This window comes from Cottoperca gobio, chromosome 13 (genome assembly GCF_900634415.1).
Source record: "Cottoperca gobio chromosome 13, fCotGob3.1, whole genome shotgun sequence".
Classification (NCBI taxonomy): domain Eukaryota; kingdom Metazoa; phylum Chordata; class Actinopteri; order Perciformes; family Bovichtidae; genus Cottoperca; species Cottoperca gobio.
In genome coordinates this window covers 1,373,201-1,396,061 of record NC_041367.1, presented here as the reverse complement: position 1 = coordinate 1,396,061, position 22,861 = coordinate 1,373,201, and the positions used below count along the sequence as shown (strand labels likewise).

General features: G+C 41.5%; 1 pseudogene; it reads right to left on the bottom strand.

Moving 5' to 3' along the window:
• Positions 1–2,433: 2,433 nt before the first annotated feature.
• LOC115017736 (chloride channel protein 2-like) overlaps positions 2,434–22,861 on the bottom strand; it is a 69,531-nt pseudogene continuing 49,103 nt past the window's right edge.

Genomic DNA, 22,861 nt, shown 5'->3' with positions numbered 1-22,861 from the left:
GGTGAGGACACGAGCTGAGGACACTTGGTGAGGACACGAGCTGAGGACACAAGCTGAGGACACGAGCTGAGGACACGAGCTGAGGACACGAGCTGAGGACACGAGCTGAGGACACGAGCTGAGGACACTTGGCGAGGACACAGAGGCAGCCCGAGAGCTGCAGGTGGACTTCATTAAACAGAGAACTCACAGATATGGTGCCGTTGGAATAATTGCAGAAATATCATATAATTGATCGATACACTGATTACCTGTGGGAACTCCTTCACTTGAATTAATCAGATTTTACTGAAGGACACGAGTTTTATTATCTGTCTGACTGAACATGTTCTTGCGAGAACATCAGGCCAGAAACTGCAAGACTCAGGATTATATTCTGAATAAGGATTATAATAATAACTTAATCCCTGTTACTGTGAACACCTGTTCAGTTCTGTTGCTGTGCACACACGCTTTACGATGATAACGGCCTCAGATTTAAGTCATCTTTAAAAACAGTGACGACTAGCTAGCTACCCAAGCTAACGTTAGCTCAAGGTCATTGACTTCTGTAGAAATATATGAGCATGAAACTTCTCAAAGCGTCTCACATATTACTGCACTGGTCTTCTTCACCTGTTGCTCTTTATCAGAGTTTAACATTTGAGAAAAACCCTCAATTATTGTGAGTCAGGTGAAACGAGAGGCTGCAAATAACTGCAACGCAGAAAACAAAAGCATCAGCGAGGCCGGGGGGAGACGTGGAGGACGCAGGTCAAGGGCGTCAGTCCTGACGCAGAATCCAGGACATTTATACTCCATTTAATTTGTCAGTCATCTGGGAGCACATTCAGAGGACAGTCTATCGCCGGGGGCCTCAGGGGACCCTCAGGGGCCCTTCTTCTATTCCCACTCCAATTACAGTCCCGCCAGCTCTCTGTCACACACACACACACACACACACACACACACACACACACCCCCAGGGGACTCACTCCCTCTGTAGGACACACACCTGTATTAATAAACTCCTCACTGAGCTGTTGATGTGCATAATTGCACACCACTAAAAATAGCATTTAACTACAAAGCATGCCAAATTAGTTTGCAGGTTTGTGTGTGTGTGTGTGTGTGTGTGTGTGTGTGTGTGTGTGTGTGTGTGTGTGTGTGTTCTTTACAAAGAGCAACTTCCCTGTTTTGCACTGTATCCAAACACGTATAATTAAAGTATTTATAGCAGCTTCATCTGCTGACCACCTGCCCCAACTTCCTGCCACGTTCCACGCACCATTAATTGCAAAAGTTTAGCAGCTGGTGAAACGAGAGCCTTCAGCAAGTTTGGGAAATGAAAAGGAGCAACAAGACAAGATGGCTGCCGCGTCGAATAAAAGAACCACTCATTACCCAGAAGGGGGGAGGGAGGGAGGGAGGGAGGGAGCAATCTCCCTTTGAAAATCACCGGGCTGAATACAGAAAAACCAAAAGGCTGTAATTAGACAGAAGCATTCCAGCCGCACTCCGAGGGGATGCGAGGCTGCAGGACCGAGGGGGGGGCGAGGATGCAGACCGAGGGGACGCAGGCCGAGGGGGCGCAGGCTGCAGACCGAGGGGGGGCGAGGATGCAGACCGAGGGGACGCAGGCCGAGGGGGCGCGAGGATGCAGACCGAGGGGACGCAGACCGAGGGGACGCAGACCGAGGGGACGCGAGGATGCAGACCGAGGGGGCGCGAGGCTGCAGACCGAGGGGGCGCGAGGCTGCAGACCGAGGGGACGCGAGGCTGCAGACCGAGGGGGCGCGAGGCTGCAGACCGAGGGGACGCAGACCGAGGGGACGCGAGGCTGCAGACCGAGGGGACGCGAGGCTGCAGACCGAGGGGGGGCGAGGATGCAGACCGAGGGGACGCAGGCCGAGGGGCGCGAGGGGCAGACCGAGGGGACGCAGACCGAGGGGACGCAGACCGAGGGGACGCGGGATGCAGACCGAGGGGGCGCGAGGCTGCAGACCGAGGGGGCGCAGACCGAGGGGACGCGAGGCTGCAGACCGAGGGGACGCGAGGCTGCAGACCGAGGGGGCGCGAGGCTGCAGACCGAGGGGGCGCGAGGCTGCAGACCGAGGGGACGCAGACCGAGGGGACGCGAGGCTGCAGACCGAGGGGGCGCGAGGCTGCAGACCGAGGGGGCGCGAGGCTGCAGATCGAGGGGGCGCGAGGCTGCAGACCGAGGGGACGCAGATCGAGGGGGCGCGAGGCTGCAGACCGAGGGGACGCAGACCTAGGGGAGGTGTGCAGGTGATTCGAGTTGGTAAAGTGTGTATTTGTATCCTCTACTCATCTCACCTCTATGTCACATATGGGGGAAAGATGCATTTGCCTTTGGTTCACCTACACATACAGGAAAGATGCAAACACCCCACACACACACACACACACACACACACACACACAGGGTGGACGTCACGGCTGAGAGGAATGACGCTTAAAGCCATCAGAACATTCGGCTAAAGGACAGGAGGATGATGGGACACACACACGCACGCACAATCACACACACGCACACAATCACAATCACACACACACGCACACAACACGCAGCTCAGCAGGAGATCATTTGTATCAGGTTTCCAGCTTCCTCTCATAGCCGAGACCCAAAGATGTTACATGTTGTATTTCACCATCTAATTTACTTTCACATATGTTTTTGTTACAAAGGTCATGCAGGGTCACTTTTAAGAGGTTTGTTCTATTTATCTTCCAGAACATCTTCTGTGAGACGAGAGGAACATGAGACATGAGAGTGTGTGTGTGTAACTGCTGTGTGTAGATGTATAACTCTCCACAGCTACATTACATCACGCCTCCTCAGGTACATATTAAACAATTGTAATAAAACTGTGTGTGTGAGTCATGAAAGTTGGGGAAGCTCACCACTGATATCTGTTAGTTACATGTTTGACCCCTGTCACCTGTAGTGTGTACAACAGTAGACTCTGTTCACCTGTAGTGTGCTAAAACATGTAGACCCTGTTCACCTTGTTTGCTACAAACATGTTATGACTCTGTTCACCTGATAGGTGACAACTATGTATGACTCTGTTCACCTGTAGTGTGTACAAACATGTATGACTCTGTTCACCTGTAGTGTGTACAACATGTATGACTCTGTTCACCTGTAGTGTGTACAACATGTGACTCTGTTCACCTGTAGTGTGTACAACATGTATGACCCTGTTCACCTGTAGTGTGTACAACATGTATGACTCTGTTCACCTGTAGTGTGTACAACATGTATGACCCTGTTCACCTGTAGTGTGTACAACATGTATGACCCTGTTCACCTGTAGTGTGTACAACATGTATGACTCTGTTCACCTGTAGTGTGTACAACATGTATGACTCTGTTCACCTGTAGTGTGTACAACATGTATGACTCTGTTCACCTGTAGTGTGTACAACATGTATGACTCTGTTCACCTGTAGTGTGTACAACATGTATGACCCTGTTCACCTGTAGTGTGTACAACATGTATGACTCTGTTCACCTGTAGTGTGTACAACATGTATGACTCTGTTCACCTGTAGTGTGTACATGTATGACCCTGTTCACCTGTAGTGTGTACATGTATGACTCTGTTCACCTGTAGTGTGTACAACATGTATGACTCTGTTCACCTGTAGTGTGTACAACATGTATGACCCTGTTCACCTGTAGTGTGTACAACATGTATGACCCTGTTCACCTGTAGTGTGTACAACATGTATGACCCTGTTCACCTGTAGCATGTATGACTCTGTTCACCTGTAGTGTGTACAACATGTATGACCCTGTTCACCTGTAGGTGTGTAAACATGTATGACCTGTTCACCTGTAGTGTGTACAACATGTATGACCCTGTTCACCTGTAGTGTGTACAACATGTATGACTCTGTTCACCTGTAGTGTGTACAACATGTCTTGTTCTGCTCATTTCCTGTTCATATATTTCTGCTTCACAGGTTTCTCTGACGCTCCCTCAACTTTGAAGTAAATGATCCGGTGGGTGGGAATTATACATTAGGACACTTAAGAGTCGAATCTGACGAATTAGATTTAACATTTGCCAAGTAAATAAAGTTATAAAACTCTAAAATAAGCCGCAGAAGATATGAAATGCTGATTAAATATGAATCTAAATAAGAACGTGCAGCATGTCTCCCTGTGTTCTGAGGAGTGGGCTGCGTTCCAACACCCTCGTGTGCAGTTGACTCGCTCCTCATGACCTTCCCTTATCTTTAGACTGTGTGTGGTTTCCACTGTAACCGGCAAACTTCCTCCAACACAAGGAAGAGAAAAAAGTATTGAATAATATCCAATAAAGAAGCAAGGGGGGGTAAGTTGGGGGGGTTAAGTTGGGGGGGTAAGTCGCGGCGTGCAAAGAGTGCAAAATGCTGAAGGTCCGCCTCCGAGATGAAGATTTAAAGCGACTGTAGGGCTCAGTGATTTATTTTCACAATAAGAGCATGGACAGTATTCGGTATGACAGTTAACCTAATTATTTTTTTAGTCCCTACCTTCATGACGATGAAGAGGACCAGGGTGACGAAGACGTTGACCTGCGGGTGTTTCCAGGCTTGAGAGTGTCCGATGTAGTCAAACTCCTCGGCGATGCCTTGTTTGGCCCCACGTCCGGTGTCCAGCAAACGTGACCAGAGACTCCTTCTGGGTCAGCTGGAGGTCACAGGAAGAAGGTGAGCAACATGTGTAAACATGGAGACGGCCTGCAGGGTGTGCACGAGCTGTCTCACCCTGCAGGCCGTTTCATAATGTTTCATCGTATCTTAAAGGACATCAAAACCTGTGCGTCGGAGTCGAGTGGAATATGTGAATGTTTCTACTTCAGATGCAAAGCGTTGCAGCTCGACGGGCGGCGAAAGTGACGAGCTGAAAGTGTCTCTTAAAAGATTTCAGATAAGCGAGGTTACAAATTCACCCGTCGCCGTTTAAAAGCCGGGATATCTGGAGACACTGGTGGTGATAATGTCGCCACTGACAGAGAAATGATGACTGAGGAGGATGAGAGCAAGACAGAGGGATTTAAGATACAGACGGTGTGTGTGTGTGTGTGTGTGTGTGTGTGTGTGAGTCTGAGGACACATAGAATATTTATTTTCTAATTCTGATAATTAGATGGGTGAAGGGGATGAAATTGGAGGGAACATACACACTTCTAGGACAGTGTGTTCTCCAGCGCACACAAACACATGTTCACCTGCGTTGTGAGTATTAAAGGGACAGTTCTGAGGAGTTAAAGATGTCTGCCTTCTCTGCGATATAAAGGAACTCGGCCTGTGGAGCTCAAACCGCCCAAAAAATACATTAAAAACCTCAACAGTATCGTCTCTTACAGAAATCCTGACGCAGTTACTCAACATAATCCACAGATCTTATTGTGAGCAGCTTCATGGAGGGACTACTTTCTTTCTACGAGCTACATCCGCCAACCGTATCACTGCGGCAGAAGGAAGCAAGAGGCAAACATTTGCCGATATCTCAAACAGTCCAGAACAATCGAGGCTGGTAGTCTACAGGTGAGAGGAAAACATGAACTGTCCCTTTAACAATCACACAGACAGGAACGCTAATCAGGATGTTATGAAACACTATGATGATGCTTTAATTACACAGCTGCTCGTGTAGGAAATGTAAAGCATGCTGAGCGCTGCCGATACAGTTCTGGCATCACTTTAGAGACAAGACACATATATAATAGGTATATAATAGGTATATATATTAGGTATATAATAGGTATATATATTAGGTATATAATAGGTATATATAATAAGTATACATTAGGTATATAATAGGTATATAATAGGTATATATATTAGGTATATAATAGGTATATATATTAGGTATATAATAGGTATATATATTAGGTATATAATAGGTATATATATTAGGTATATAATAGGTATATATATTAGGTATATATATTAGGTATATATATTAGGTATATAATAGGTATATATATTAGGTATATAATAGGTATATATATTAGGTATATAATAGGTATATATATTAGGTATATAATAGGTATATATATTAGGTATATAATAGGTATATATATTAGGTATATAATAGGTATATATATTAGGTATATAATAGGTATATATATTAGGTATATAATAGGTATATATAATAAGTATACATTAGGTATATAATAGGTATACATTAGGTATATATATTAGGTATATAATAGGTATATATATTAGGTATATATAAAGTCTATAATAGGTATATATTAAGTATATACATTAGGTATATAATAGGTATATATAAAGTCTATAATAGGTATATATTAAGTATATATATAATAAGTATACATTAGGTATATAATAGGTATATATAATAAGTATACATTAGGTATATAATAGGTATATAATAAGTATATATATTAGGTATATATAAAGTCTATAATAGGTATATATTAAGTATATATATAATAAGTATACATTAGGTATATATAATAAGTATACATTAGGTATATATTAGGTATATAATAGGTATATATAAAGTCTATAATAGGTATATATTAGGTATATAATAGGTATATATAAAGTCTATAATAGGTATATAATAGGTATATATATTAGGTATATAATAAGTATATATATTAGGTATATAATAGGTATATATAATAAGTATACATTAGGTATATAATAGGTATACATTAGGTATATATATTAGGTATATAATAAGTATATATATTAGGTATATAATAGGTATACATTAGGTATATATATTAGGTATATATTAAGTATATATATTAGGTATATAATAGGTATATATATTAGGTATATAATAGGTATATATATTAGGTATATAATAAGTATATATATTAGGTATATAATAGGTATATATAATAAGTATACATTAGGTATATAATAGGTATACATTAGGTATATATATTAGGTATATATATTAGGTATATATAAAGTCTATAATAGGTATATATTAAGTATATACATTAGGTATATAATAGGTATATATTAGGTATATAATAGGTATATATTAAGTATATATTAGGTATATAATAGGTATATATTAGGTATAATAGGTATATATTAGGTATATAATAAGTATATATTAGGTATATAATAGGTATATATAATAAGTATACATTAGGTATATAATAGGTATACATTAGGTATATATATTAGGTATATATATTAGGTATATATAAAGTCTATAATAGGTATATATTAAGTATATACATTAGGTATATAATAGGTATATATATTAGGTATATAATAGGTATATATTAAGTATATATATTAGGTATATAATAGGTATATATAATAAGTATACATTAGGTATATATTAAGTATATATATTAGGTATATAATAGGTATATATAATAAGTATACATTAGGTATATAATAGGTATATATATTAGGTATATATTAAGTATATATATTAGGTATATAATAGGTATATATAATAAGTATACATTAGGTATATAATAGGTATATATAATAAGTATACATTAGGTATATAATAGGTATACATTAGGTATATATATATTAGGTATATAATAAGTATATATATTAGGTATATAATAGGTATATATAATAAGTATACATTAGGTATATAATAGGTATACATTAGGTATATATATTAGGTATATAATAAGTATATATATTAGGTATATAATAGGTATACATTAGGTATATAATAGGTATATATATTAGGTATATAATAGGTATATATATTAGGTATATAATAAGTATATATATTAGGTATATAATAGGTATATATAATAAGTATACATTAGGTATATAATAGGTATACATTAGGTATATAATAGGTATATATATTAGGTATATATAAAGTCTATAATAGGTATATATTAAGTATATACATTAGGTATATAATAGGTATATATATTAGGTATATAATAGGTATATATTAAGTATATATATTAGGTATATAATAGGTATATATATTAGGTATATAATAGGTATATATATTAGGTATATATAAAGTCTATAATAGGTATATATTAAGTATATATATTAGATAGGTATATAAGGTATATATAGGTATATAATAGGTATATATTAAGTATATATAGGTAGATAAGGTATATAATAGGTATACATCTTAGGTATATATTAAGTATATATATTAGGTATATAATAGGTATATAATGAAGTATATATATTAGGTATATATAAAGTCTATAATAGGTATATATATTAGGTATATAATAGGTATATATTAAGTATATATATTAGGTATATAATAGGTATAATATTTAGGTCTATAATAGGTATACATTAGGTATATATATATTAGGTATATATATTCGGTATATATAAAGTCTATAATAGGTAATAATAGGTATACATAGGTATAATTATTAGGTATATAATAGGTATGTATATTAAGTATATATTAGGTATATAATAGGTATTAATTAGGTATATATATTGGTATATATATTATGTATATAATGGGTATGTATATTAAGTATATATTAGGTATATAATAGGTATTAATTAGGTATATATATTAGGTATATATATTAGTATATAATGGGTATAATAAAGTCTATAATAGGTATACATTAGGTATATATATTAGGTATACATTACGGTATATATATTAGGTATATAGTAGGTCTATATATTAGGTATTATATTAAGTATATATTAGGTATTACTTAGGTAATATAATAGGTATATATATAGTATATAATAGGTATATATTAAGTATATACAATAAGGTATATATTAGGTATATAATAGGTATATATATTAGGTTCTATAATAGGTTATACATTAGGTATATATATTAAGTATATAATAGGTATATATATATTAGGTATATAATAGGTATGTATATTAAGTATACATTAGGTATATATTAGGTATATAATAGGTATATATATTAGGTATATAATAGGTATGTATATTAAGATATACATTATGGGATATATATTAAGTATACATTAGGTATATATTTAGGTATACATTAGTATATAATAGATATACATTAGGTATATATAAAGGGTATCAGGAGTTTATACAATAGGTATATAACAGGTAGATATTAGGTATATAATAGTATATATAATAAGTATACATTAGATATAAATAGATATACATTAGGTATATATAATAGGTATACATTAGTTATACAATAGGTATATAAAAGGTATATATTAGGTATATAATAGGGATATATAATAAGTATACATTAGAATATAATAGATATACTTAGGTATACAATAGGTGTATATTAGGTATATAATAGGTATATACAATAGGTAATATTATGTATATAAAAGGTATATATTAGGTATATAAAAGGTATATAGTATACAATAGATGTATATTAGGTGTATATTAGGTATATAATAGGTATATAATAGTGTAATACCACAGTTGTGAATTACAGTTATGGCTGCGGTGTGATAACAGCATGTGCTGAGTGGGAGCAGAACCTACCTTGCCGGCCATAAACTGTCCAAATCCAGGAGGAAATGTTAGAGTGGAAACAAGTAAAGTGACGAGCGCTGGATACAGCAGACGTCTGAGGGAGAGACGGAAGACGTTTATTGAAGAGAGAGAAACAAATAACAATTTTATGGTTGTGGATTGACTCTAGCACACGAGTAAAAAGTATAATTCCCTCTGAAACTTATGAAGTTCATGTTGCACAATGTTATGACTAATTGGTCCCCAATGAGCCTCGCTTCCATTATCCTGTCGGCCTCCGAGTACGATCTCCAGGCTCCATTTACGGAACAATTTAAATGCGTCAACTATTTTGCAACCAGAACAGGAAAAGGATGGTTATTATTTCCACTTCATGAACAGTATTCGAGTAAAAATTTACTTTTTCATGAGGAATCTGTTGATGGCCTTCTGTTTCCGGATGAACTGGACAATCAGTCGGTTCAGGTAGACGAACAGAGCCCCACCAAAACCACTGGCAATACTGCAAAAAGAGAACACACACACACACACACACACACGTCAGGAAGAAGCATTTTTCTGCATAAAAAAGCATTCTGATCAAAGTGAAACTGGATGCAATGAATGAGTCAAAGCATCAATGAAAACATGTTTCTCTTTCAAACCTCCTCCATAGGACGTCCTAGAGTAATTGGCCACAATAAAACTCTATATATATATATAACGTTATGCAACGTAATGAGTCTCCACTACACTGGAGGCGGACGTCAGTGAAAGCTGATCGGTATATTTACAGTAGATTCTGTATGAGATGTGCAGAAATCTGAATGAAGGGCAGAATAAGAGAAAGTCTAGCAAACATGTAGGCGGGATGAGAAGAGGAAACACAAACACATGCATTAAAAGGAGAAACATACTAGAGACGGAAACACGAACAGAGGATTACAGCAAAGGGAGCGCATTCAGTCGAAGGGGGAGTGTGGGGGGAGTCAGAGCTGAACGAGGGGTTTACATAAGCACTCATTGAAAGGCTCAGTGGGAGTCCTCTTTATGACAGTAAGAGCGAGAGAAAGAAGAGCCAGGAATAATAGACTCAGACAGCTATGCAGACAACCTAATGCTTATAAATTTATCTCACTGAATTATTAATTCCATCAAATACCTCTGAATAAATAATGAGCGGGATGATGAGGGAGTCGCTGTACACGAGGATGCGTGCGTGTCAAACCCTGTTGGGTTTATGGTTCTGATCAGAACTTGTGCAGACTGAACCGCTGGGTTCTGGGCCGAGAGACGCACGTCATAGGTTTTGGTCTTTTCATTTGTTGACATTGACTAGCCTCCCTGAGTTATTTGTACTGTACAAGCATGTGCACGAGGACAAACGTGCACACACAGGAAGGTCATAAGAGGCACATTGCTGCTGACGGTGAAGCAAAAGCCTGAAATGAAGTTCTAACCACTATACGAAATACAAAAACAGTACCATGAGGCCCATTTGGGGGTGTGATACTCCCTTTAATTATGGGGTTTCTTTTAGGACGTCTTTCTAAGGACAGAGGGTCTAAGGACAGAGGGTGTAAGGACAGAGGGTCTAAGGACAGAGGGTGTAAGGACAGAGGGTGTACAGAGGGCTAGGACAGAGGGTGTAAGGACAGAGGGTCTAAGGACAGAGGGTGTAAGGACAGAGGGTGTAAGGACAGAGGGTGTAAGGAAAGAGGGTCTAAGGAAAGAGGGTCTAAGGACAGAGGGTCTAAGGAAAGAGGGTCTAAGGACAGAGGGTCTAAGGAAAGAGGGTATAAGGACAGAGGGTCTAAGGACAGAGGGTCTAAGGACAGAGGGTCTAAGGACAGAGGGTTTAAGGAAAGAGGGTCTAAGGACAGAGGGGTCTAGGAAAGAGGGTCTAAGGACAGAGGGTTTAAGGAAAGAGGGTCCTAAGGACAGAGGGTCTAAGGACAGAGGGTCTAAGGACAGAGGGTCTAAGGACAGGACAGAGGGTCTAAGGACAGAGGGTCTAAGGACAGAGGGTTTAAGGAAAGAGGGTGTAAGGACAGAGGGTCTAAGGACAGAGGGTCTAAGGACAGAGGGTCTAAGGACAGAGGGTCTAAGGACAGAGGGTGTTGTATCCTGTACAGTCTGTAAACACTGAGACAAATGTATAATTTGTGATATTGGGCGATATAATACATTTGATTTGATTTGATACGAAGGCTTTCATTGGCCGGTCCACACAATATCAGCTAAATGTTATATTTCTATTGACACATACACTTATGTGCTGCATGTATTTGCATATCGTTGCAGGAATCCGGTTGTATTTTCGCCTCCGTGTGTCCCACTGATTCTCATTTCTTCAACCCAGAAGGTGTGAACAGTAAAGGAGAATGACGCACGGCTGACTGAGACACTGACCGACTGAAGAAAGATGAAGAACAAAAGATGACAAGGAGGAATACTTTCAGGAGCCTACGCAGAAGTGCTTTGATTTCCAGCTTCTTTGCAGGAGTCCTCTCGCTCACAGCCGGCGAGGAGCCCTGAGGCTGAGGCAGGATAGAATAAGACATCCCTCGCCTGCAACCGGCTGAATTATCCACGTTAGGTGACTCACGCAGGCTACCCTGAAGAAACACCTTCACAAGTGAGCAGCTCCTGAATTATACCTGAGTCCATGCTGCACACAGTAAATCAGAACACCTGCCAAAACAACACGATGTGCAGAAACAATAACTCTGATTTTAGAAGTTTCTGTGGTTTTTATGGCTAGTTTTTACCACTTTCCATTAAGGTTGTTCCTAAAGGCTTCCTTCATGTTTAATCTAAAGTTTGAACTCGTAAACTATAGTTTAAAAGTAAGAAAACTCTCAACATTTAGCACAACTTCATCTATAAGGTTAAATGTGTTTATTCCAAGGCCTTTTGTTTTTTTATATCGCAGGAAGACATGTCAGTGTAAATTATGTCAATATGTAATTTAAATGTGTACATTTATAACAATTTTAATAATAAGTTATCTCTACTTTCTAAAGAGGGATTGTTCATAAAAAGCTTATCAATTGTAAATAAATGGTTAAAACCTTTAAAAAACTGTCGCTGGTTTGAGTCGATGGTTCACATTTCCTTCTGTGGTTTGAAACCAATATACATTCACAATCCCAGTCGAGACTCACCCGATGACGGCGAAGGCAGGAAGCTCCTGGAGGTCAAACGGGAAGTCGAGGCGGAAACGGGTTTTAAAAAGGGCTGTGATGGTTTTCTGGAGAGGGAAAGTAGAGTCAGGGAGGAGAACAGAGCCAACACCAGGTCCGACACCAGGTCCGACACCAGGTCCGACACCAGGTACAAGACCAGGTCCGAGACCAGGTCCGAGACCAGGTCCAAGACCAGGTCCGACACCAGGTCCGACACCAGGTCCGAGACCAGGTCCAAGACCAGGTCCAAGACCAGGTCCGACACCAGGTCCGACACCAGGTCCAAGACCAGGTCCGAGACCAGGTCTGACACCAGGGTCCGACACCAGGTCCAAGACCAGGTTCCAAGACCAGGTCTGACACCAGGTCCGACACCAGGTCCAAAGACCAGGTCCGAGACCAGGTCCGAGAACAGGTCCAGGAATGCGAGCCTGATGAGACAACCTGAGTAATCCAAGTCTTGGGTATTTTGAAAGACTTTTCTGAACTTTTCTAATTGTGAAAAGTATTCTGAATCATTCCAACATCTATATTCAGTATTCGGAGCACTCGTCCTCCTCACCTTCGTCTCTGTTCCACACGGCCAGGACTCTGAGATGAAGGCACTGAAAGTCGCAGCGAAGAAACCTCTCCAGTAGTTCCTCACGGCAAAGAACGTGGACGTTACTTCAATACTGAACAACACACCTGCAACACACCACACACACACACACACCATTTAAATGTGGACATGAGTTGGTCACAGTTTCCCCCATGAAAGTGTATTTATATGCCGTTTTAAAATATGAACACGCAGAACCTTTTTAAAGACAATGTGTTTCACTTGTGTCCTGATGTTCACAGAGCTCATATCACACATCTCAGACACCTGCAGTGAAGTGTGTGTCAGACTTTATATTCCCTGTGAAGACTCACCTCCTATGGGTGCAGCGAAGCAGCAGCCGACTCCCACCGCACAGGCCGCCGCCAGCATCTCGATGTTCCTCGACTCATTCTGAAACACATAAACACGTCCGCGGTTACAGGACAGTCACCTCTGATACGTACAGTCACTAACTCAAAGAACACAAAGGCTGAATCAGAGCTCATATTTAAAACACATTAAACATCCTGTCATCGGCTTAACCCTCAAGCCAACATGTCACATACAAAGACCCCAACAACAAACAACCATCTGAGCAGAAACGTTATGAGTTATGTCATTAATGTCATCAGAAGACTTTTTTAGGAAAGTTACAGCATGTTGTGTAAAAGGACAACAGACGGAGCACATGAGGAAATGTGTGTGTACTATTACAGCTGCGCAGGCTGCAGCAGACGGGGGTCCCCCAGGACACAATGCATCGGTATTCATATGAAAGAATTAGGAACAAATTGAGTGAAAAAGTTGTTTAAAATTCGGAAAGATAGAATAAAGCAGCTGTGACAGGAAGTGAAGCTCTGGGGTCTGATGAGGTCGTTGTTAGGATGAAGGTTAAACTTCTGACAAAACTGATTTTGAAACCGAGTCGTCACATTCAAAAGGGAAGAAAAAGAAAAGTTGATAAAACAGTTTCATGCACTGAAGTAGCCTCTAACTGCACAGTCCATACCAAGCTCGTCCTCCACTCTGTCTTTAAGAGAACAATGAGCCTCAGTGCACCCTGGGAAATGGAGTTCTTCTCGACATGCATGATCTTACTTACCCGTACTGCTATGAGACTGGCTTACTTCAAGCAGCATGGCAGTAATAAAGAAAGGTTAGTGTGTGTGTGTGTGTGTGTGTGTTCCCTCTGGCTGTACACTCAGTGGCTTATCCTGGTCTTACAAACTCACAGCGTGGAGCTGTTGATAAGCATGCTGTACTGCAGCTTACACACACACACACACACACACACACACACACACACACACACACACACACACACACACACACACCAAAACATGTTAATCTGGAATTAATATTTAAAAATGCCAGGAGGCTGGAATATTTCCACTTCTTCCAAATGTAAATCGTTTTGGCAAAAAAGACGTTTTTATTGCTTTGAATGATCTTCGTGGAGTGAATGTAGATTGTCACGTAGAATAATGACACCATCTGCGTTGAGCTCCGTCCTCTCATTTGACAAGACTGCACCAGGCATGGACTGTGGGGCATGCTGGGAAATGTGCGATTGATTTACCTTAATGTCTACAAGACAGGGCTCCTCCAGGAAGCAAAGGAGTAAAGACAAAGTTAAGCTACGAAGAGACGATGAATAAGACCTTCCACCGCCGACACTCGTCGGACTTTATACGACTTAAAGCAGCAGTACTTACGCTCAATCTAGATGACAACATGTTTCACATTATAACTGATCCCGTCTGTCTGCAGAGTACTGGAGAACTCATCCCTCAGTTTCTTTTACAATCTAAAAGCGCTGAATCAAAACGCTGGTTTTTCCAGCCCACAGACGACATCATACAGCCGTGCACCGCTGCAGAGCGACACTTCACTCTCAGCATTAATGTGCATTACAATGCAGCGCAACAGGGTGAGAGGGAGACTGCTGCTGAGGATTACAGAAAACTAGAAGGTGGAAAGGCAGATGGAGAAATTAGAAGTGAGAGAGGAGATGGAGGAGATGGAGATGGAGGACAGGAGGTGTCTTTACGGAGGCTTGTAAACTGATGTCACAGCGTTTATTACGAGGTAAACTGGAAAAGCGCTCAGTCACCTAAAGACAAGCAAAAGCACATTTAAACGTTCCCACTTTTTATCTTCAGCCAAAGCAAAACTTGCAAGACTCGTGCATGTTTCTCCACTTCATCACCGTCTGACGCGTCTCACATTTTCTCCAACACAGCAAGTTTCAGAGTTTTTTCCGGCGTCCTCGACAAACCAATCCGCTCGATGCTCCACGTCAGCTTTGCATCAACAGATCCGTTTATTCAAGGCGCTGACGGTAAGGTTCGGTTGGGATGCGGCGTGGAGACTCTGTCTCACTGCCCTGTGAACTCCTTCAAACCCTCCCAGCTTCCCCGCATGTCGTCCCTCAAGGGACTCTGCCTTCCTCCAGAGAAGAAGAGGACAAGAAGCAGGAGGCGATGAAGATGAAGATCATCAGTTTCACAATCTGCATCTTCTGAGTGCAGTTACTGAGCCACTCTTCAGCTGAACAAATACAGAGCGACGAAGAGGTTCAGTCAAGCTGCAGCCTCTTAAACTGTCCCAAGAACATCATCTTCATTCTTCTGTTTCTCAGATCACCTGCTGTCATCATCTTCCTCCCTCTTTCACTCTGCTTCAAACATCTTCCTCTTCATCATGCGTGAGCGCTGCCTGCAGACGTCACCGGCTGATTGATGCAAAATCACTCAAAGTTTAAACTTCTGTCCAACGTCCCGGTTTCTGTCCACTGGTCCACGTTCACGGAGCAACAGGCTGCAGTTATGTGACCTCCCGCCTGCATGAGCGCTCATCAACAAGCCCCCCCCATAGACTATTATCTCTGCACATTCTCTCTTTACTCTGAACTTGTGCACACCCTACCCATGTTGTACATATTTGTTGCAGTATTTTTAATAGTATCTTTTTCATATATATATTTATTTTCTTCTATTCTATAATAAAATGTTCTTTTCCTGTATTTTTATGTCCTCTCAATATGTTTATTGTACGCACCAATCACCGAGGTACCTCCCCTGTAAATGTAAATAAGAAACTATTTGAAGACTGGCCAAAACATTATTATTATTAATATTATTATTATTATTATTATTAATAAAGGTTTAAGCTTTAGTGCCCAGCGTGCACCGTCCTGACCAATAACATAACATTAAATTAATAAAGGCTTATTAAAGCAAATGGAAGTTAAATATATATAATATATATAATATATAATATTATATAATATATTATATATAATATATTATATATATATTAATATATATATATATATATATATATTAATATATATATATTAATATATATATATATAATATATATATATATTAATATATATATATATAATATATATATATATCTATATATATTAATATATATCTATATATATATATATATATATATATATATATATATATATATATAATATTGCTTTATAAAGAAATTATTTAATTAATATAATTATGTAATAGCTTCAAATGATGTCTTTATTTTCGTATTGTGTTTTCCATAACGGCAGTTTAATAGAAATGTAACTTAAAGTCTTTTCCTTCATAAACAGCTGATGATGATGTCGACATGTTTACTACGAGCTCTCCTGTCACATCTCTGACATTAATATTACTATTTATAAGTCTTGATAATAATATTAGTAGTTAGCAGCTGTCTGCGTGTTTCAGTTCCATAACTGAAGGTTCAGACGAGGAAAATATGGAAATGTGAGTTTGAGGTTGAAATGAAAATGAAAAAGAGAAAGATTGAGAGGAAGGACACGACACGTATAAGAAATAAAACTTACCTCGTAGATTCCTCCGAACAGAGACATGAACTTGCTGAGGAGAGCGGCACACAGACTGGCGATGTGAACGAACGGACCCTGACGGGACAGAAGCACGAGGAGAAAGGTTAAAAGATGTAAGCAGTTAGGACGCACGCTCCGTCTGGTTGTGCGTCACAAACAACCGGCTCCGGAGAATATTACAATTCTGAGGAAGTTCAAAGTGGAACTAACAGGATTAAAAGTGAGAGCATCACATCAGACTCTGTTAAAGAGAGAGGCCTGCACTGAATCTGAACTGTGGCTGCTGCTGCAGTGTGTGTGTGTGTGTGTGTGTGTGTGTGTGTGTGTGTGTGTAGAAAATGTATTTTCCTCCGAGCATGTCTTCAGGCTACGCAGTGTCTTTTGGGAGATGCCACACTTACCTGAAAATGTTTTTGACACAGACACAGAGACACACAGACGCACACACAGACACACACACACACACACACACACAGACACACACAGACACACAATCCTAATCTAAATGTTTTTGATGACTGATAATAAAGTGATTTGAAGCTGCAGCTGTGATTCTGTGCTAATATTTAGCAGCTGGATGTTGATGGCAGCTCGGTGCCAATCTGTGTGCGTGTGTGTGTGTGTGTGTTACCTCCTTGCCCAGGGGCATGCCGCTGCCCAGAGCGCAGGTGAGGCCGATGACTTTGGCCACGAAGGTTTTGAACGTGAGGTATTCCTTCAGCACGACTCCTCTCAGGATGGTCTTCATCTCCGGGATACCTGAACCTGCAGACACAGACACACACAGCGGACGTCAACGTGCCAGTTTAACACTCTGATGGATGTGCATATTACCGTAGCTTAGCACAAAGCATGTAGCAGTTTCTATAAGGGTTGTGTGCGGGACTACTTCTCGTCCAGGAGCAGTCGCTCAGCACACAGTCCTAATTAATCTGAGTCCCTCTGCTGAACTAAGATCGCCTGTAGCTTCATATTCAGACAGAAAGTAACACAATCATTAAACCAACAAGTCAAACTCATTTAAGAGAAATGTCATCCAGTGGCTCCTCTGGAATCATTAACATTCAGCTGCCACAGCTCATTTGGACTCGTACTGGATCATTAAGTCTGGAAGTAGGACTTCATATCATCATATGTATATTATAGTTTCATTCTGTAGCCTGTGTGCTCATATCATCTACTTCCAGAAGATGCTGGCTTCTTGTTCTGCAAGGTGAGAACAGCTGAGTTTAAAGAGCTTCAGGGAGGTGAGGGGGGGGGGGGGGTCTCACAGAGGACACCTCCGACTCTCAGCAGCACACACGTCTCATCAGTAAACCTGCAGCAGAACTTCAGGCCCCTGAAGTGAATTCAGACGGACTAACCCGACATCCTGGTGGAGGATCTCTCTCTCAGCCTTTAGGGGCCTCACGAGGAGCAGACAGGTGCAACACTGAAGCACACTCTCAGGTGTTCATCAATACAGGCGGCAGCACGAGCTGTTAGTTTAGGACTGAAGCTTTAGTATCTCTCACAAACAGGTACTGAGTGTCAGAGCTCCAAGTGCTAACAAACATTAAAAACCTCAACAGTAACGTGTCATCACAGAAATCACGAGTATTTATTCATGTAGGGACTACTTTCTGTCTGCCGCATCACCGCGCAGAAGGAAGCGTGCATCTATAGACGGCGTAAGCTGTAAACATTAATGGCGTCCTCCTCGGCTGTAACGTGTTCCAGTGGTAATATAGATGAATGTGGCACTTATTTTATATTACTATTATACTTACTATACTCTATAATATATTAACCCTGACCCAAAAAACTAAATATTCAAATTGCAATGAAATAGAACGAAGAACCGAGTCGTCACATTTAAGATGTGTTGATGAAGTTTCATCATCTAATTATTGAGCAGCACGACTGTGATACACACAACTCAACCCTTTATAGTATCACGTGATGTGTGTGTTCTTTATCTACAGTATGGGCTCTGTGTGTGTGTGTGTGTGTGTGTGTGTGTGTGTGTGTGTGTGTGTGTGGTGTGTGTGTGTGTGTGTGTGTTGGTCGTACCGACAGCCTGGGGGGCGAGGATCTGCGTGAAGCCGGCAGAGAAGGTGATGAGGACGACGGGGTAGGTGACCCAGGCCAGATACTGCAGGAACACGTTGCTGTCCAGACCCCCGTACATCCACTTCTGTGCTGTGGACACACACACACACACACACACACACACACACACACCATGGTAGATGTGTTACAGGACGAGAGGAAGGAGAGTTGGTGTGTTTAGTGTTGGAGTATTTAAACCCAGAGCTAATAAGGGATCTGAGAAAGTTACTGATGCAATCTGTAAACTTTTGGTATGAAGCCGTGTTGAAGCCAGTGAACTGTGGCTGCTGCAGTGTTGTGTGTGTGTGTGTGTGTGTGTGTGTGTCTCTTCAGGACAGGTGGTTAGTCATGGTGGCTGTATCCAATTAAAATAACTGTACACCATAACTGGAACTGACAAGACTAGGTTGGCTTCTCCTTGAGAGCACCACACACACACACACTCACACACACTCACACACACAAACACACTCTCACTCTCTCACACACACATCGAGCATGAGATATATATTTGAAATTTGAATAAGAGCTCTTACAACTTCCTTCAATCATTTCAAGATGTCCACCTTCTTCTTCCCGAGTGTAAAGTTAACTCACTGACAAATCCCTCGTTGCCGTCCTCTCCTCCCTCACTTCCTTCCCTTGATCCTCTCCTCCCTCACTTCCTTCCCTTGATCCTCTCCTCCCTCACTTCCTTCCCTTGATCCTCTCCTCCCTCACTTCCTTCCCTTGATCCTCTCCTGCCTCACTTCCTTCCCTTGATCCTCTCCTGCCTCACTTCCTTCCCTTGATCCTCTCCTGCCTCACTTCCTTCCCTTGATCCTCTCCTGCCTCACTTCCTTCCCTTGATCCTCTCCTGCCTCACTTCCTTCCCTTGATCCTCTCCTGCCTCGCTTCCTTCCCTTGATCCTCTCCTGCCTCGCTTCCTTCCCTTGATCCTCTCCTGCCTCGCTTCCTTCCCTTGATCCTCTCCTCCCTCGCTTCCTTCCCTTGATCCTCTCCTCCCTCACTTCCTTCCCTTGATCCTCTCCTCCCTCACTTCCTTTCCTTGATCCGATCCTCTCCTCCCTCACTTTCTTCCCTTGATCCTCTCCTCCCTCACTTTCTTCCCTTGATCCTCTCCTGCCTCACTTTCTTCCCTTGATCCTCTCCTGCCTCACTTCCTTCCCTTGATCCTCTCCTGCCTCACTTCCTTCCCTTGATCCTCTCCTGCCTCACTTCCTTCCCTTGATCCTCTCCTCCCTCACTTCCTTCCCTTGATCCTCTCCTCCCTCACTTCCTTCCCTTGATCCTCTCCTGCCTCACTTCCTTCCCTTGATCCTCTCCTGCCTCACTTCCTTCCCTTGATCCTCTCCTGCCTCACTTCCTTCCCTTGATCCTCTCCTGCCTCGCTTCCTTCCCTTGATCCTCTCCTGCCTCGCTTCCTTCCCTTGATCCTCTCCTGCCTCGCTTCCTTTCCTTGATCCTCTCCTCCCTCGCTTCCTTCCCTTGATCCTCTCCTGCCTCGCTTCCTTCCCTTGATCCTCTCCTCCCTCGCTTCCTTCCCTTGATCCTCTCCTCCCACACTTCCTTCCCTTGATCCTCTCCTCCCTCACTTCCTTTCCTTGATCCTCTCCTGCCTCACTTCCTTTCCTTGATCCTCTCCTCCCTCACTTCCTTTCCTTGATCCTCTCCTCTCCTCCCTCACTTCCTTCCCTTGATCCTCTCCTCCCTCACTTTCTTCCCTTGATCCTCTCCTGCCTCACTTTCTTCCCTTGATCCTCTCCTGCCTCACTTTCTTCCCTTGATCCTCTCCTGCCTCACTTTCTTCCCTTGATCCTCTCCTGCCTCACTTTCTTCCCTTGATCCTCTCCTGCCTCACTTTCTTCCCTCGATCCTCTCCTGCCTCACTTTCTTCCCTTGATCCTCTCCTGCCTCACTTTCTTCCCTTGATCCTCTCCTGCCTCACTTCCTTCCCTTGATCCTCTCCTGCCTCACTTCCTTCCCTTGATCCTCTCCTGCCTCACTTCCTTCCCTTGATCCTCTCCTGCCTCACTTCCTTCCCTTGATCCTCTCCTGCCTCGCTTCCTTCCCTTGATCCTCTCCTGCCTCACTTCCTTCCCTTGATCCTCTCCTGCCTCACTTCCTTCCCTTGATCCTCTCCTCCCTCACTTCCTTCCCTTGATCCTCTCCTCCCTCACTTCCTTCCCTTGATCCTCTCCTGCCTCACTTCCTTCCCTTGATCCTCTCCTGCCTCACTTCCTTCCCTTGATCCTCTCCTGCCTCACTTCCTTCCCTTGATCCTCTCCTGCCTCGCTTCCTTTCCTTGATCCTCTCCTCCCTCGCTTCCTTCCCTTGATCCTCTCCTGCCTCGCTTCCTTCCCTTGATCCTCTCCTCCCTCGCTTCCTTCCCTTGATCCTCTCCTCCCTCACTTCCTTCCCTTGATCCTCTCCTCCCTCACTTCCTTCCCTTGAGGATGTGGTTCAAACAGTGAAATTGTATATTTACGCCGGATATGTTTTGCAGTTTGACTTCCTGGAGAGAAATCTATGTTCTGTTGCACTTAATAAATAAAGTTACATCTTTACCTTCCTATTCTCCAACCTTATATCCCTCGTGTCTGGATCCACGTAGCATCTATCCTACACAAGTCTCACCTGCTGCTCGTGCTGCTCGTGCTCCAACCTGTAGGTACTACATCCGATCCCCCCCCCTCCCTCACCTTGTAGACAGATGGCGATGCAGAAGTCCACCGCCCAGCTGACCAGGGCCATGAGGAGTCCCAGCAGGATGAGGAAGATCCAGTCCTCCCCGACCCGCGAGATCAGGAACTTCTGACAGCGAACCGTGCAGACTACAGGGACACAACACAACATGTTAGGACTACAAACTCACACACAACAACTACATTACCCAGACACTGGACAGTGAAAACAGGGTTTCCATCCAACAGCTTTTGCAACGCTGAGCACCAGTAAGTATGTTATATATATTACAACAATGTTTTACATTAAAATGGAGCCACTTTGCATTTTGGGTAATACTTTAATTTACCAATCGGTCATTTCCTGGAAGGTTTTATGTTCGACACTAATTACGGGCAAAGCCATTTGAGTTTAGTTGTGTTAAATGTATAAGTTGTTATATTCATGCACTAGTCATTAAATATATATGAAATATTATATTTATGTTGAATTGTACGCTCTCCTACAGACAAACCTCTTCGCTCAGATTACTAAGACACCAGGGTGTGCTAGAAAGGAAGAGAAGATATTAGCAGTTAAACTGTCTTCACTTGTAATAAATGATCCTTTCTGGGAGTCTGTCTCTTAATGAAAGGCACACATCACTGCAGGAAACTATGAGACCTGTAAAATACAACCTTCTTTCCTCACTTCCTGTCGCGGCGTCGAGCGATGTTTTGTTTATTGGGACCCCGTTAGTAAATACATACGTTATAAATTAAAACATTTTTAATGACATTTTCAAGGATAAGAGTTCCACCAAAACATGTAATTCAGTATTTTAGGTGACACTTTAAATATAACTATTAATGAAATGCATTTTAATTGCTATTTATCCAAAAATGTATTCGCCGGAACAATAACTTCATATTATTCAATAAAGACTTTTTAAAGTTGGGATGGAAAGACAGCGAGCTTTGATGTGAAACGAAAAAGAAATAAAGACGGTTAGTTCGTTTTACCAACGAAGTCCAG